The 18,491-nt window shown below is 42.8% G+C and overlaps 1 protein-coding gene across 1 annotated transcript in view; it reads left to right on the top strand.

Moving 5' to 3' along the window:
• CIT (citron rho-interacting serine/threonine kinase) overlaps positions 1 to 18,491 on the top strand; it is a 164,514-nt gene that overhangs the window by 43,934 nt on the left and 102,089 nt on the right.

Raw genomic sequence — 18,491 nt, 5'->3', positions numbered from 1 at the left:
TCGTTTGTTTCCCTCTAAAATATTTGTCTTTGCTCACAAGCATGTAAAACCTATAATGCACATGCACAGTGGATTCATTCATACATCGCTTTGTTATCAATTAGTGCAAACTAAATTCATTAAAAACAAAGACCTGATTTATTATCAACAAATCCAAAATGCTTGGTGTTTTGCAAATTGGTGATTTTATTTTTCAACCTTTTTATTCTTGGATGTGTTGTTGATTGAATGTGATCTAATGACCTGACCCAGTGATTAGCGTAGATTAGGGTCTGTAGGAAAGCAGTTGGCCTGGTTGAGTGTTTGATTTTTAGTGATTTCCCTCCTGATAGGGAAATGGAATCCATTTCTAGGTGTCAAAACCAGGCTTCTAGTTGGAGCCGTATTGTAATTATAACCTCTTGTACCTTTAGCCGGAATGTATGAGTTAGGTTAACAGCTAGTATTGTCCAGTTGAAAGCCATTTTGATGGTTTCTCTGACCCCCTGCCAAAATATTTAAGTAGGCTGTATTTCCGTAAATCGCTCTTGGCATTTTTTTTTTCTTCCGGGAGCGACATCACTGTATTTTTCAAATCCTTAGGCACCAATCCCCAGACCTCCAAGGTTCAGAGCTTTTAACCAGCAATATGTTGTTTGTTTTTTCTGACTGCTCCGAGTGGCTTGAGGGATATTCGTTATATCCTGACCAGGGGTTGAACCTGCACCCTCAGCAGTGAAAGCACCGAGTCCTACAGGACCACAGGACCGTCAGGGAATTCCGAAATTCCCGCAGCAATATGTTTTCAGTGTGGTCTTCCTTTTTTGCTTTTGGAAGGATTTGAAACAGTTTCTTTTTGATGCTGCTCAGATACTTAATCTTTTCTTGCCTTACCTTATCTCTGTAATCTTGAATAAGAAAGTTCATTTTTTTATGCCTACCCTTGCCGATGATGTCTAATAATGTATCTTCACTCTAGTAAGTCAGTGAATGGTGATTAATTACACAGGTAACTTTATTCTGTATTTTGGTAAACCTTCATGATGTTTTTGGTATCATGTCAGAATTCTCAGATTTCGTTCTAGTCTTTTCCTCTCGGGCTGTTTATTGGTTTTAGGCTTGTTGGGCTTACGAGGGTAAGTACTGTTCTGTAAATTAAAATACATAGTGCCCGGGGAGGATATGTGTTGGCGTAGAGCGTGGCCCCTGCTGTCCATCATGAGGCCCATCTTGTGGAAGGTCATGGTTATCACTGGGATGAGATGACTCTGGGATGGGTCACTGCAGTCTTGGTCATCTTCACACTTGTTGCCTCCACACTTGACTCACCATGTCTCCTGTGGTCCTGCTTAATGTTTCCGTATCCTGATAAATATCCACTTAGTTTTTCCTTATCTTTAACACGTTTCTCTCCCTCCCACACCCAGTTCATATGAGGGAATTCTCACCCAGCTGAATCCTGATTCTTTTTTTAAATTTATTTTTTAAAATAAAAATTGTATATATTTATGGTGTACAACGTAGTGATTTGATACACATACATATACATGGTGGAATGATTACTACAGTGAAGCTAATTAGCATAGTTTCCTCCCTCCCTCCCTCCATCTCTGTCTGTCTTTCCCTCCCTCCTTCTCTCTCTCTCTCTTTCCCTCCCTCCGTTTCTTTTTTTCTTTCTCTCTTTCGTGAGAGCACCTGAAATCTACTCTCTTAACAAATTTTCAGTATTCACTACAGTATTATTAAGTGTAGTCATCACACTGTACATTAGATCTCTAGGACTTGTTCTTCCTACATCACTCCAACTTTGTACCCTATGACCAGAATCTCCCCATTTCCCCCACCTCCCCACCCCTAGTAACCATCTTTCTACTCTGTGCTTCTATGTATTCGACTTTTTTAGATTCCACATATGAGTGAGATCATGTAGTTTTTTTCTTTCTGTGCCTGTCATATTGCCCTTTGCACCATGACCTCCAGGTTCATCCATATTGTTGCAAATGGCAGGATTTCCTTCTTTTTTTTTAAGGCTGAGTAATATTCCATCACACATATGTAAATATCCATTCGTCCACTGATGGACACTTAGGTTGTTTCCATATCTTGGCTACTGTGAATAATGCTGTCATGAACGTGAGAGCACAGATAGCTCTTTGAGGTACTGATTTCATTTTCTTTGGGTGTATACCCAGAAGAGGGATTCCTGGATCACATGATAGTTCTATTTTTAGTTTTTTGAGCAACCTCTATACTGTTTCCATAGTGGCTGCACCAATTTATATTCCTACCAACAGTGCACAAGGAGTCCCTTTTCTCCGCATCCTCGCCAATGATGATAGCCATCCTAACAGGTATGAAGTGATATCTCATTGTGGTTCTGATTTGCATTTCCCTGATGATTAGTGATGTTGACCACCTTTTCATATACCTGTTGGTCATTTGTATGTTTTCTTTAGAAAAATGTCTTTTCATGTCCTTTGCCTTGAATCCTGATTCTAAAACTCTAACAGAAACTCTTGGTGTTTTGGTTTTTTTAAAATAATTTATTTATTTTATTTATTTACTTTTGGCTGTGTTGGGTCTTCGTTGCTACGCACGGGCTTTCTCTAGTTGCGACGAGCGGGGGCTACTCTTTGTTGTGGTGCGCAGGCTTCTCACTGTGGTGTCTTCTCTTGTTGCGGAGCACAGGCTCTAGGCGTGTGGGCTTCAGTAGTTGTGGCACGTGGGCTCAGTAGTTGTGGCTCATGGGCTCTAGAGTGCAGGCTCAGTAGCTGTGGCACACGGGCTTAGTTGCTCCGCAGCATGTGGGATCTTCTCGGACCAGGGCTCAAACCCATGTCCCCTGCATTGGCAGGCGGATTCTTAACCACTGCACCACCAGGGAAGTCCGTCTTGACGGTTTTTAAAATATAAGTCCCAATATAGTGGTTCGGAAGAGTCATGAAATATGTTTGCCTTAAAGAAAATTTCCTGTAATTTATTTTCTTTTTAAAATTAATTAATTAATTGATTATTTTAATTTTTATTTCTTGGCCACACTGTGCGGCTTGCAGGATCTTAGTTCCCTGACCAGGGGTTGAACCCAGGCCCCCGGCAGTGAAAGCGCTGAGTCCTAACCACTGGACCATCAGGGAACTCCCAATTTCTTACAATTTAAATAAACGTTTTACTTGGGAATAATATCAGATTTATAGAAAAGTTGCAAAGATAGTACAGAGAGAGTTCCCACATACCCTTCTCCCAGTTTCCCTTAATGTTAGCATCCTACATAACAATACCACATTTGTCAAAATAGGATTAGCATTAGTACATAACTATTAATTAAACTTCGACTTTATTCCAGTTTCACCAGTTTCCCCACACATGTCCCTTTTCTTTTCCAGGAATCAACCCAGGGTACCCTATTGCAATTAGAATGTTTGCAGTTGATGTGACTTATCATGGCTGAGATGCTTAGTGTAGCTCAGCCAGTGGGTGGGCTCTCCATGCCCACTGAGGATTGGGAGGGCCTTTTCCTGGAGGTTCCATGGCATCCCTGACTGCACAGAGTGCTATGGTATTAATTTTCAGTGTCTCCTAGCAGATTTTACTGCTTTTCACCAACCTCTGATCCTTGTGTATTTGCAATCAACTCAGGGTTTGTGATTGAAAACATTGCTGGACTCCATGCCATTTGAGCTATTTTCTACTAGGTAACTCTAACAGAAATTATGCCTTTGTCTAGTCCTGTTTCTCATAGACACACATTGAGTGACTCCCATCAACCAAAGCACTTGAAGTCATTAGGTTTCCCGAGTTCCTGGTTGCTGCTCAGATGCCTTGTGGTTATAGGCTGTTGAATATTTCCACTTTCCACACACAAGATTGTCCCTTGATGAAAGCAACATTAGCCTTTCTGCTATTTCACCCCTAATTCTTCTTTTTCTTGTTGTAACCAATGAAAGGAAGTAGCGCTTAACGCAGCAGGTAATAATCTTCTAAAACTCATTATCTCAAGAGCTGGTCCTGGGAGGATATATAAATGCAATTTAAGAAGGGTCTGGGCAAGTTCATGAGTGACAGAATTGGGAGTGGCTACTGGGAGAAACTAGGACATGCCTTGGCTTTGACCCCTGAGGTCAGATGGAGCATCTGCACCTTCTTGGGTCCTGCCCCTTGGAGTTGCTGTGGGCAACACCACGTGTATCAGGAATCTGATCTAGTTCAGGAATGTATTCTCCCAGCAAGTCAAGAGCTCTCTGATGAGTTACTGCCACTCTCATGGGTTACCGTGCACCTATTACCCTGATGTTTCATTCCCAGCCTCATGTGATCAGATGTAAAGTTGAGTTTTTAGCTGCTTATTACTATTATTTCAAGGCTGCTTTCCAAGTTTTAGTAGGGGGCCTCTTAAGTATACTAGCTGCCCTGAGCTGTGCAATTCGAGCGATGCTGCAGATATTGGGCAGGAGTCTGATTGTACCCACCGCCTGATTTTCTGGGCTTCTGGAAAGTTGAAGCCAATCAGACCCCCTCTTTCGTGCCTTTGGGGTTATGCCTACCTTTCCTGGCATCATGCACCTGCTCGTGTCAATGGGAGAGTTTTACTGTCAGGTGTGCCCTTCTACTCACATCTTTTTAAATGTCTTCCCCCAAAGGCATAGTGATGTCAACGGAACCAGCACGCTTGCACCTTTCATCCAAACCAGCGTTGTCTTGACAGTGAGAAACGCTTAATGAGAGTGTTGATTGTAGATTGTTTCCTAGAGCATCTATGGCTAATGCTCTAGAGAACTTGTTTTGTCTGTTGCTTATGACTCGGCCTTCTTCTCTTGAATCATCTTCCTTTCACTCTTTTCAGAAAGGCACAGTTCTTGCAAAATCACTCTTGAGTTTCCAGGTCCTTAGCATTTGTTATAGAGAGTACGTTTCATTTCCATCTGGTAGTGACTCAGAGGTGGTCGCGTGCTGATCTGCCCTGAGATTTTCCCCTGCTGAAGAGGTTCCTTTGTCGTTGATCATTATTCACTACCTGGCCCCCGAATGGCCGTAGTGAAACCGCAGATGCACAACCCTGTGATTGCTCTATAAACCTGAGAGATGATGGCCTTTGGTTTAAAGGAAAAGGATTCTGTGGCTTCCTAGCCTCGGGTGAAATTCTCACTTATTGTTGCGTGTAGAAATCAGCACCGTGAGACTCACTGGGTGTTTTATTTCAGTCCTTCAGTCTGATAGGAAACACTGGTTAAGTAGCAGCTGTTCTGTGTCAACCACCAGGTATTTAAGTATATTATGCTACGTTACTTCAAAACAATTCAGAGGTAAGGATTATTGTACCCATTCTACAGATATGTACACTGTGGTAACTTGTCCCAGGTCATATAGCAAGTGAGAGAGAGGGTCTAGATTTGGGTTGAGGTCTGGGTGGTTCTAGAGCTCGTGCTCTTAGAGCAATACCATGCATGCCTTAGCATAAATAATTGTTATTAATGATGTTTGTGGTGATGACAAATAATAAACCGCTCTTTAGTCTCTGTGTCTGTTCAAGCACATTTGGAATTTGTAGCAATTTTGAATCTACAAGATTCATCATGATATCTGAGTGCTACATGCTAAGTGCTAAGTGCTATGTGCTATGTTAGGTGCTGTAGCTCTATTGATGAATAAATTTGGATATACCCCTGCTTTCAGGGAACTTACAGTCTAAGTTATAGGTCCCTTGCTTAAATAGAGCTGTAGTCCTGTTTAAATTGCCATACCACATAATGGTAGGAAGTTTGGGAATTCCCTGATGGTCCAGTGGTTAGGACTGTGCACTTTCACTGCCGTGGGCCCAGGTTCAATCACTGGTTGGGGAACTAAGATCCTGCAAGCTGTGTGGTGTGGCAAAAAACCCAAAAAAGTAGAAAGTTGAATGCTTAGTAGGTCACCCACTGGCTTACTGAACCACATATGCTTGATCTTAAACAAAATGTAGACTATGACCCAGTGACCCCTTCCCCATATACAGCACCCCCTTCTTTCTGCTAATCTGTTACCCTCCCCATGCCTCAGATCTAGCCTGGGAAAGGACCACGTTGGATCAATGACTCACTTCTAAAATTTTTTTTTTTATAAAGCTGTTTTATTTATTTATATTTTATTTATTTATTTTTGGCTGCATTGGGTCTTTGTTGCTGCGTGCGGGCTTTCTCTAGTTGCTGCGAGCGGGGGCTACTCTTTGTTGTGGTGCATGTGCTTCTCATTGCGGTGGCTTCTCTTGTGGAGCACAGGCTCTAGGCGCGTGGGCTTCAGTAGTTGTGGCACGCAGGCTCAGTAGTTGTGGCGCACGGGCTCTAGAGCACAGGCTCAGTAGATGTGGTGCACAGGCTTTGTTGCTCTGTGGCATGTGGGATCTTCCCGGACCAGGGCTCGAACTCGTGTCCCCTGCATTGGCCGGTGGACACTTAACCACTGTGCCACAGGGAAGTCCTCACTTCTAAAATTGTGATTTACAGTCTCAAGGTGAATTGAGAGGACTTGATTCATGTTTTCTCTTTATTCTAGGTTATGTAGTTTCTCAACCTCGACACTGTTGACATTGAGGACCAGGTAATTATTTGTTCAGGGACTGTTGTGTGAATTGCAGGATGTTTAGCAGCACTCACAGCTGCCAGTAGCATTCTGCCTTCTGTGACAACCCAAAATGTCTCCAGACATTTGCCCAGTGTCCCTTGGGGCGTACAGCCGCTCCTAGTTGAGAACCATTGTTGTAGGAGGATTGGTCAGATAGTTACCAGGAGAGAGAATATCACAGGAATCAGAATCACTCAAGACTGCCATTGCTAACCAGCAGTGAACCGTAGTCTGGGGTCAGGGGGACCCTGCTTCGCTGAGTGTGGTCCATGGACCAGCGGCATCAGCATCACTGATATCACCTGCGAGCTTGTTAGAGATGCAGAGACTCAGGCTCCCCTCCACCCCAGACCTGCTGAGTCAGAAGCTGCACTTCAGTAAGATCCCTAGGAATAAGATTCCCGTGTGTAGCATTTGCGAAGCCCCGCAAAAGGAGAAAACGAGATCTGTCAGCCTTAGAGTTTCTTGCTCATCTTGGCTGGGTTCTCCTTCTTTTGTCCTCTGGGCTCGGGGTAAGGGGAGACTGCTTTTTGGCTAAGGACTTCCCCGGGTGGATGGAACTGCTTGGAAATGCTGGATTTTAGGCTCTGCTTTTGACAAATTTAAAGCTTTTCTTTCAGATGGACTGTACATCCTTCATATCTTTCGAGATGGTGGTTTAACTTAATCTCTTCCTGCTGATAGCAAACAGGTGGTTGTATAAAAGGCAGTTGTATGCCTTCTGCCCCCTGCCCCCACCATTACTCTTGTCCCATATTTACTTTTTTTCTTTTTAATTGAAGTATATTTTGGTTTGCAATGTTGTGTCGGTTTCAGGTGTACAGCATAGTGATTCAGTATTTTTGCAGATTATATTCTATCATAGGTTATTACAAGGTAATCGGTATAACCATATTTACTTTCAATTAATGATGGATTACCTTTCCTTCATTATCACTTTTTAGGTGTGTATTATATTGCCGTGCCCTTTACTGAGTACCTACTATGTGCCTAGGGGCCCTGCAAAGCACACTATGCATATTATTGTCCTATTTACTCCTCCTAAAACCTCTATGAGGCAGACACTATATTTGGGCCCACAGTATAGATGAGGATACTGAGGCCTAAAGAGATGAAGCCACTGGCAAAGGGTCAGTAGTTGAACCAGTAGTTGGCAGTGGTAGGAGTCTAACTCGGGTCTCCCTGACTCCAAATTCACTTTGCTTTTTTTTTTTTGGGCCGCGCCGTGCAGCTAGTGGGATCTTAGTTCCCTGACCAGGGATTGAACCCAGGCCCTTGGCAGTGAGAACGTCCTAACCACCGCCAGGGAATTCCCAAGTTCACTTTGCTTTTTAAAAATTTATTTGAAAAAGCAGTACAGTCCATGATAAAAAAAAAAAAAAATTCAAGCAACACAGAAGGTTAAATAGTGAAAAATTGTCTCCTTCCCACCGCATGCCCAGTGCCTCTCCCTAAAGTGAACCATTATTGTCAATTTCTTGTGTAACTTTCCAAGACATTCTGTATGCTAATATAAACACCAGTATAGTCTGTACTCAACGGCATTGTTATACTGCCTCCTAAGAATTCCGGAGTTTTTATTGTCAGGCTGTTTTCCTGCATCATTGAAATAAATGAAGGAGAAGTCTTTGTACAATCCCACCATGTTTATGCTTTGAATTGGCCATCCTGACGTTGAGTTCTGATGAGTGGTTCTCTCTTCTCAAATGAAAACCCCTTATGGTTTTGACATGCATATTTCATTTATTTCTTTTGGTGTTCTGCTTTTACAATAGCATTATCTCAGTGACTTGTACATTGTGTGTGTGTGTGTGTGTGTGTGTGTGTGTGTGTTGGTTTTGAGCCTTTTAAAGGTCTGCTTGTTTTGGGGTTTCTAGCAGTTGAGCAGGTTTCTGGCCATGTTTTGATTTCCAAACTAGTTGGAGGAGGACAGCAGATGTACTTCTCTGTTAGCCTGGGTTGGCCTTTAAATGTATCTCCCTGTGTGACACCCACCCAGTCACTTCAGGGGTATTGGAGGAAATGAGGAAGGGGAACTGGGGGGTGTTTGAGGGATCAGCGTGAGGGAGAGGAGTGTAGAAGGGCAAGGGGATGGTATAGTGATGGCAGAAACTCAATTTACTGGACCAGGAGCATGTGGGCACCACCTGCTAAAACATAAAAAAGGAATAATGGGGACATGGTCAGTAGCTCTTACAAGCTAAGAGATGTACAAGGAAATATTTGTATGTCTTTTGGGGATTATTCTGCTTTTTTATTTTTTTATTTTTATATTTTATAGAGTAAGTTATTGATAGGAGAAAATAGGCTAAAAAGAGCTAAAAGCAGGGAATTTCCTGGTGGTCCAGTGGTTAGGACTTGGCACTTTCATTGCCGGGGCCCCGGGTTCAATCCCTGGTCAGGGAACTAAGATCCTGCAAGCCGCACATTGTGGCCAAAAAAAAAAAAAAAAAAGCTAAATGCATATGGACTAGGATTCTAGGATCTCCCCCTCTAGTTTGAATTTAGAAGCTACCTCCAGAGAGGTTAAAAATTTGTAATATTCCACTTTATTCCAAGATAAATTGAGATGGCTTACTTTAGAGGTAATTACAATACTAAAATGAGAAAAATAAATAAATGGAGAAATCTGGGTGAAGGGAGTATCAGGGTAGGGAAATAGAGTCAGGGTTAATGGTAAAAACAAACAAATTCCTGTTACATTGGTAGACGGGGACGGATTTGGGATCCTCAGCCTCCTAGTGGCCAAAGCGAAAAGGAGAATATGAACAGTTGTAAGAGCTTCAGTCCCATGAGAAAAAAATCCAGAATGGTGTGCTCAGAAAAGACTCAATTTTCTGGTACTGAGCCCTGAGGAATTTCAACATGGGGTTCCCCAAAATGAGAGCCCTTGTGACGTGGTGGAGCACACCCCTCGAATACGTGCCCTGGGGATTTCCCTAGGACCGCTTCTCATGGCGCCTCTTGGTGTAAGCCAGTGCTGCAGTGCTAAATCCCAGTTCAGAAAATCATTTCTAAGTGAGGCAAATTCATGCCTTTCCTGGGAGAAGACGGGAAACGGGGAATAGGTTTGTTAGAGAGCCCGTAAATTGGAGTCGTCAACCCTTCAATTCTCACTTGCTTGGAAGGTTTTCCAGGAAACATGGAAATGATTTGGCCAAAGATTCAACATTATATTAAACATCTGGGACTCTATTCAGCAGCCAGCTTTCCAGTCAGTTCTGTGAAGTGCGGCGATTGCATTTACGCTCATTTTCCGAGGGCGGAGTTCGGACAGAACTAAAGAGGGAGGCTGGCAGGAGTCAGGAGAGATCAGAGCTGGACCACGAAGAGTAGGAGGTCCAGGTGGCTCATGGCCACTGAGGGTTTGGGAACAAATTTCAGTGTCTTCACTTTAGAAAAGAGTGCCCGACTCTGTTGGTCCCTGGGGATGGAAAGAAAAGGATAACATTCAACCACAGCATCAGCAGTTTGGGGACCAAGACCCACTGTTCCTAGCTTCAAAATTCTGACTAACAAAGGACACACACAAAGAACTGATGGCCACACAGGGACCAAAATAGCCACTTTACTCTTGGCAAGGGGGGCGCTCAAAAGCCTTTGATGCGGATCTCCGGTAAATTTATGCCCTACCAGAGGAGCGTGGTGGGCCTTCTCTCATGGACAAGGAGGCCTCGCCCCAGTGGGCCTGGTGGGTTAGGAGGGCAAGAGCCGTCCGATGGCCGAGTGCCCACCAGGCCTGGGTGTAGGCAGTACCCTAAGAAGCATTGAGCCCGCTTCTTGCTTTTGAGGCACGGTAACCCTGTCTCCGGTACAACAGCCCGATAAATGCCCAGCTCTGCTGAGTCAGATGAGTTCCTCCTTCCCTAGGTGAGGAGTGAGTCAAGGGGTGAGACTAGATGTGTTCATTATGGGGTGAAGGCGCCTGAGTGGAAGCTCCTTAGACCAGGAACGATTGGGGACAAAATATTCTCCCGTCCCAATGGTCGGAAGCAGCTTTATTGAGAAATAATAGGTAGACAATAAGCACACGTATTTCAAGTGCACAGTTTCAGTTTTGACATATGTATATACCTGCGAAAAAATCACCACACTCAGGATAATAAACATCCGTCACCGCCTAAAGTTTCTTCGTGCCCCTTTGTAACCCTTCCCTACCACCCTCCCCCTACTTCCCCTCAGGCAATGACTGATCTGCCTTCTCTCACTGTACTTTTTTTTTTTTAATTTTTAAATTTTTTTGGCTGCATTGCATGGCTTGCAGGACCTTAGTTCCCCAACCAGGGATTGAACCTGGTTCTTCATTTGGGGAAAGCATCGAGTGAAAGCACAGAGTCCTAACCACTGGACCACCAGGGAATTCCCTCTCCCTGTAGTTTAGTTTGTATTTTCTAAACATTATATAAGTTGAGTCATAGAATATGTTCTTTTTTTGCCTGGTTTCTTTCGTTCAACATCATTGTTCTGAGATTCATCCATGTTATAGCATGTATCGCAGTTCATTGTATGGATATACCACATTTTGTTTATCCATTCATCTGCTGATGGACATTTGAGTTGTTTCTTTGAAGTATAGCTTCTATGAGCAAGTCTGTGGACATGTGCATTCATGTCTCTTGGGTAAGTATCTAGGATTAGAGTGGCCAGATCATATGGTAGGTGTATGCTTCACTTTTTAAGAAACTGCCAAACTTTTCTAAGTGGTTGTGTCATTTTACATTCCCACCGACAGTGTGGGAGAAATCCAGTTCCTCCACATCTTGCCAACCCTCCAACAGGTGGATTTAAAGGCACTCATAATTTGGAGTATAGTTAGCTGTGGAGATAGGCTTACATTTTTACATTTTTTTAAATTAAAAAATTCTGTATATATATATAATTTTTTTTCCCCATGCCATTGACTTGACAAAGAACCCAGGTCATTGTCTTATAGACTATCCCCACGTTTGTCTCTTTGCTTCTTCCGTAGGGGCTGATGGTGGTGGGTGGTGTTTTTCCCGCCCCTGTAAACTGGAAAGTAGCCCCCAAAGCTAAAATAGAGTCTGAGTTGACTTTTCTGACAAGAGTATCTAGTAGAGGGGCTTCTCCTGGCCGAAGATGGGACAACATAAGCATCATAAAGACTGCAGTGGCTTGAAACCCATGACATATATGAAAATTCACTCGTTCATAGTGGCAACTGAAAAAAGAAGTCTCATTGGTCGCTTCTGGCAGTTGCTAAGGCCCCCCCCCCACCTCAGTACTCTGAATGTTGCTAAGTATAGGGAAAGAACCAAGCATGTATCCCGCCTTCATATTTGAACTATATTCCAGGGTAACCAAATTGTTAATGTGCTAATAGACGTAGAAAGAATGATGAAATTAGAAAACCACCATTTTTCAGCCCTTAATAAAATAATGATTCTAGGCAGTGATCATCCATGGTTGCTGAGATATGTAGTGAAAGATGGGAGGGGGCCTCATGGGGGAGCGACCAGGCTGGTCTCACTGGACCCCATGGATCATTCTTAACATCACACAAAGAAAGATAAGCAGACATGTGTGCCCTCTAATGTCATGGGCTAGTAAGTAGACAGCACATCCTGGGGAGTATTCTCATCAAGAGAAATCGAATATGAGTGTACAGATGGCCCTGGATTTAACTGCCAGTTTCCAGGAAACATGGGGGACAGAGAAATGTGTTAAATGATGTCACAAGGATACAATCAACCAAGTCCAGAATGTGGGAAATTCTGCAGGGACATTGTGATCCAGTTTCTTAAACCAATAAATATTACTAAAAAAAAAAAAAAAAGGTCAGTGATTATAGATTGAGACATACCAACTAAATCAGTGTGTGAACCTTGATTGGATCCTGAGTCAGACAAATCAAATGTAAAGAGATATTATGGGGACAACTGGAGAAAATTGAACAAAAACATGGTATTAGATAACGTTAAGGAGTTACTATTAATTTTTTGGGTGTGATGAAGGTATTATGGTCATGGTTTTTAAAAATCCTTATCTGTTAGAGCAGTGGTTCTTAACTGGAGGCAATTTTGTCCCCCTAAGGGACATTTGACAGTGTCTGGAGGCATTTTTGGTTGCCATGACTTGCGGTGGCATTGGCTTCTAGTGGGTAGAGGTCAGGGACGCTGCTAAACACCCTACCATACACATGGGAGTCCTCTACAACAAAGCATTCTCTAATCCGGATGTCGGTGGTGCCACAGTTAAGAAACCCTAAGTTAGGGATATCTGCTGCAGTAATTGTGGGTGAAATTATTATGACGTCTGGGGTTTGCTTTTTTGGTGGGGGGGGGAGGGTTTACATTTTTATTCATCTGAATATATATTCTAATAATTCTTTCAACTTAGTCTGTGGTTGATAAATCTCTTGAATCTCTGAATGTTAAAAAGATACTTATTTTACCCTGTCACTTGAATGCTCATTTAGCCATTGGCACTTAGGTTCAAAATGATTGATGGTAGAGAACAGGTTGGAACATTTTTTCTGTTTTCTTCATAGATACATTTCAAGCACCTGGAACCATGACTGAAAAATAATAGTTGCTCCATTATAATTTTTTGATGAATGAGTGACTGTTTCATCATTGCTTTTTATGAGCATTGTGTATGAGCTGGCTATGGATATCTTTATTCTTTTACCTTGTTCTCCATCTAGCATGTACAAATACATGTATTTGCTTTTTTTTTTTTTTTAATAAATTTATTTATTTATTTTTGGCCACGTTGGGTCTTCATTGCTGTGCATGAGCTTTCTCTAGTTGTGGCGAGCAGGGGCTACTCTTCCTTGCAGTGCGTGGGCTTCTCATTGTGGTGGCTTCTCTTGTTGCGGAGCATGGGCTCTGGGTGCGCAGGCTTCAGTAGTTGTGGTGCGCAGGCTTTTCTCTGGTTGCAGTGAGCGGGGACTACTCTTCGTTGTGGTGCGCGGGCTTCTCATTGTGGTGGCTTCTCTTGTTCCGGAGCACGGGCTCTAGGCACCCGGGCTTCAGTAGTTGTGGCACGCGGGCTCTAGAGCGCAGGCTCGGTAGTTGTGGCTCGCAGGCTCTAGAGCGCAGGCTCAGTAGTTGTGGCACGCCGTCTCTAGAGCGTAGGCTCAGTAGTTGTGGCTCATGGGCTCTAGAAGGTAGGCTCAGTAGTTGCAGCACACGGGCCCTAGAGCACAGGCTCAGTAGTTGTGGCTCGCGGGCTCTAGAGCGTAGGCTCAGTAGTTGTGGTGCACGGGCTTAGTTGCTCCGCGGCACGTGGGATCTTCCCTGAACAGGGCTCGAACCTGTGTCCCCTGCATTGGCAGGCGGATTCTTAACCACTGCGCCACCAGGGAAGCCCGATTTGCTTGTTTTATTTATTTATTTATTTACTTATTTATTTTTGGCTGTGTTGGGTCTTCGTTTCTGTGCGAGGGCTTTCTCTAGTTGCGGCAAGCGGGGGCCACTCTTCATCGCGGTGCGTGGGCCTCTCACTATCGCAGCCTCTCTTGTTGCGGAGCACAGGCTCCAGACGCGCAAGCTCAGTAGTTGTGGCTCACGGGCCCAGTTGCTCCGCAGCATGTGGGATCTTCCCAGACCAGGGCTCGAACCCATGTCCCCTGCATTGGCAGGCGGATTCTCAACCACTGCGCCACCCGGGAAGCCCATATTTGCTTGTTTTTATTGTAGTTTTTGTTTGTTTGTTTGTTGTTTGTTTGTTTTTAGGAACTGTTTAGAGCTCTGTACCTAGGTCTTTGTATTCTTTCCAGTCAGCACTTGGATGGTACTTTTCATATGAAACATATCTTTCTTCCCCTCTGGAAAATATTTTTTGTTGTTTCTTTGATAACTTGCTATTTTGGGATTTGCTTTTAATAATCGGCACACGTGCAAATAAAATAGGGGTGGGGATGAGATGAAACGAGAATGTTACAAGCTGTTGGGGCACGCATGAGTTCATTTTACTACCGTACCACTTTGGTGCATGCGAAAATTTTCATAATAAAAACTTAAAAATAAATTTAAAAAATGTTGGAGGAAAAAAACACCCCCCCCCAACCCCTGCACATGTTGGAGAAAAGGATACCACAGAGGTCTTGAGGGTAGAAAAGAATGAATCTAATCTGATGTGTCCTTAAGTGTAGGTAATTCAAGGGGGGAGGTGCTGGAAGGGGAAGTTGTTGGGGTCTAGATCGAGCAGGTCCCGGGAAACGGAAGCCCATGAACTATTGTTCAAGTATGTTCTCGGGGCCTCCACCTGCGCCCCACACTGGACGTATCCACATCCAGCTTTGCAGAGAAATACGGTCATGACTAGTTGCAGTTTGAAAGGATTCTCTTTGAGTGTTTCCATCCTATGTAGGTGTTTCCCAGGTCGCTGTTTACCTAGACCAGAAGGGAGGAGGGAAAACAAAGTGACGCTACAATGTTAGAAGGCTGGTGGAAGTGTGATCCAGAATTGAGAGGAGGCATCCCTAAAAGTATAATTCTGTGGGAAAACATAAGTAGTTTACCAAAAACTCGATATTAAGCAGCCTGTAGGAACATGGCTTTTGAGAATGGCGAGATTCAGACAGCACACAACTCCTTCGAGATCTTGTATCTGCCCCCAGAGAGGAAACCTGCTTAGTTATTGGCAGCCAAGCCCTGGCATCCTTGAGATTGATGGATGGAAGCATCCTTTAGTAATGCTAAAACTTCCTTATTCATTTACTTTGGAGACACCATTGTAAAAATTGATCACCAGCCAAATCAACATTACCTTAAAGTCTTTTTATGGCTCTTTTGGGAAGCAAAGATGTGGGATAATTTTTTATTTACTCAAGTCTATTGGAAACTGGATCCGATTTGTCTTCTTTTTGCATTTCATATACAGTGGGCTGTTTGGACAAGTTATATCTGACCACTTCCTACGCGGAGGGGAGAAAGTTGAGGGCTTGCTTGAGGCTCAGGAGATATAATCTGTTCTCATGGGCTCAATTACTTATGTGTATTTAGTAACTAGCTCTACTTGCCTGTCCCCTAATTTATTCTGTTGGTTCATTCCCATGAGATCTCCGATATTGGATATCTCGCTCTTCTTTCTGTTGCAACCTTTTTCTCGTGCAGTTGTTCCCATCGTAAGAGTCGGTCATTGATATTCCTAAAATCTCTGCTCTTGCATCAGTTGTCACATTTTTTGCCATGCCTCCTGTTAATCCGCATCCTCTCCCTTCCTGTTATCACTTCCTTAGTATAGAATTTGTCATGTTAACTATTGTAGACTTGTCCTTTAGCAGTTCCTAGCATCGACCTCTTTCTACCATCACTGTTGAAGTGATCTTATCAGTCTCAGGCACTGACACCAGCGCAGCACTCTTAAACTCTTGCTAATAATCCCTTCTGTCAATCCAATCTAGGGTTTCCCCGCTTCAGGGTCCAGCCAGGATTTCGCTTGCATTTACTTCCCAGCCTCATTACCCACAGCTTTCTTGGGCTACTGTTCCCTGGCTTTTCTAAAGTAGCACTCATCCCCACTCCAGCCCGTGAAGACATCTTTTAACTAACTCTCGAGATTCAATCACCTCCATGACACAGGAACACACAACACTCAGTGTATCCCCATCAGCAGCACACGATGGCCATCATCCTGTTTACGCACTCTCCGCTTTTCACAGCCTCATCTTGACCTTTAAACGACACAAACAGCCTCCCCTTCACTTATTTTGCAGTTCTGTCTTCATCATGTAGATAAGTGCGAGCACTTTGGTGCCTCAGATTTTAACGAACTGGAAGACAGCTAATTTTTAGGTAGCCTTTCTTTTAGATTTGAACGTAGCATCTAATTAATCAATTGAGTACTTTTTATTTATTTTTTAAGGTGTGGAACACCATGGTAGATAGAATGAACTTGAAAATGTTTTTGATTTAATATCATTGAGTGCCCACTGCGTTCCAGGCACTGTCCTGATTCACGATATCACACAGTATTTATTCATGTGCCTTTGTCCTTTCTGACACTATGTTGTCTGTTATTCATCTTCTAACTCTGCCACACACAACCCAGCACCAGTGTCCGTAACCCATAGTGATGATTAAACGTCATGGGAGCTTTATGAGCTACATCTAGGTTCAGGTTTTTGTTTTTGTTTTTAATGTGCCAGTTCTTCATGACTAAATTGGGTACTCTGAGTTCCTTGAAGTGGTGTATGGCATGAACTATCCCATTAGGTCTAAGAAATTATCCCACGTCTAAGGTTCTTGTTGTTGATTCATTCCTTTCGCAATATAGATATGAACCCTTGAATCAGGACATATGGGTACTGTTCTAGGTGTTAGGTGTATAATGGTGAACACAGCGTCGTCTTTCGCCTCATGGAGCTTGTGTTCCAGTGGGGAAAGCAGATGATCAACACTAGACCAAAATTAGAAAAATCTTTTGCGTTTTTAATATTCATGTTTGTCTCGTATGCCGAGAAGTTAAAAGTTTGAATGGGAAAAATGGAGCTCAATGGAGCGTGTTAGAAGAAAGAAGTAGGGCCGGGAGGATGAATCCATTTGCCTCTCCTTTCCTTGTTTTTTTTTTTTTTTTCTTCGTGAGTATTTTTGAAGACAATACATTCCGTACCCCGCCCCCCTCCACCAAGCATCTAGTGAATGTCAGGATTTTAAAAAGGAGAGAATTTATAGGAGGGAGATTAACTACCGTTCTTAAAATAGCTCTTTGTTTCTGAAAACCTTGTTCTGCCATCTATCTTATAACTGGTGGGGGGGAGAGGGATCCTCCAGAATGTACTTGTGTAGCCCCTGTCACTGAGGAGAATGTGCCCTGATGTGACCTCAAGCATAGGCTGATTTATTTAAAAAGTATATAGGGAAAGGTTTTTTCCTTTTCTTTTTTTTAAGTGGCTTTTACTAATGAACAGATCTTAATGTATGACTTCTTATTTGTCATTATTGAATGTAGTGAGCATGTTGGGGGGGTGAGATGGTGATTTCATTATACTCTATCAGGAAATATTAATATAGGCACTCATTAACATATTTTTCAGACAGAACAATCTCTACTTTTAAAGCCTCTTCATTGAACTCAAACATCCAGTAACTTCTTCATGGCCTGCATTATGCCAGGTGCACTCTTTGCAGGAGCCATTTTCTAGTCGTTTAATTATATATCTATTCAGCATGTATTTATTGTGCACCTGCTATGTGCCTGGCACTATGCTATGTTCTCAGGTGCATTGTAAACCTCCATCAACGTAGATGCGAATCCAATTATTTCAGTGACCTACTAATACCTTTTTTAAAGCAAAAAAAAAAAAAAAATCATGTTTTATGAGGATCAAAAAAGGGACTTTTTCCATAAGGTACAAGAAAGAGGAGAATTAACCCCCCAAGATAGATGTGGTCACATACTTGATCATCTTTAGATTATATAATCCTTTAAAATGTGGCATCCAGATTTTGAGCTAGTTCTCTATTCTCTTTCCAGTGCTCCTATTAGAGGTGCATTGAACCTTCTCATTCTCTGTCTCCTGTCTCTTTGTCTCTGTGTATCACATTCTGTATGAGCACTTCTCCAACTGCAGTGTGCTCACAAATCACCTGGGGATCTTTTTAGAATGCAGGTGCTGATTCAGTGGGCATGGTGTAGGGCCTGCCATTCTGTATTTCTAACCAACTCCCTGGTGATGCTGTTGATGCTGCCAGTCTACAGATCACACCTTGTGAAGCATGGTTCTATGTGATTTCCTCAGATCTATCCGCTAGTTCATCAACTTTCTCTTTAGCTGTGTCTAATCTGTTTAATGCAACCAGTGAGTTTTAAACTTTAAATTCAGCAATCATGTTTTTCATTTTTAAAAGTTCCATTTGGTTCCTTTCAAATGTGCTTTGTCTTTTCTCCAGAGTATCTTGTTCTTTTATTAGAATTTCTACTCATTTACCTTGATAATGAATGAAAATTTA

The sequence above is a fragment of the Balaenoptera physalus genome (assembly GCF_965194825.1).
Source record: "Balaenoptera physalus genome assembly, chromosome: 12".
Classification (NCBI taxonomy): domain Eukaryota; kingdom Metazoa; phylum Chordata; class Mammalia; order Artiodactyla; family Balaenopteridae; genus Balaenoptera; species Balaenoptera physalus.
The sequence above is the reverse complement of the archived record's forward strand: the minus strand, read 5'-3'. Positions and strand labels throughout refer to the sequence as shown.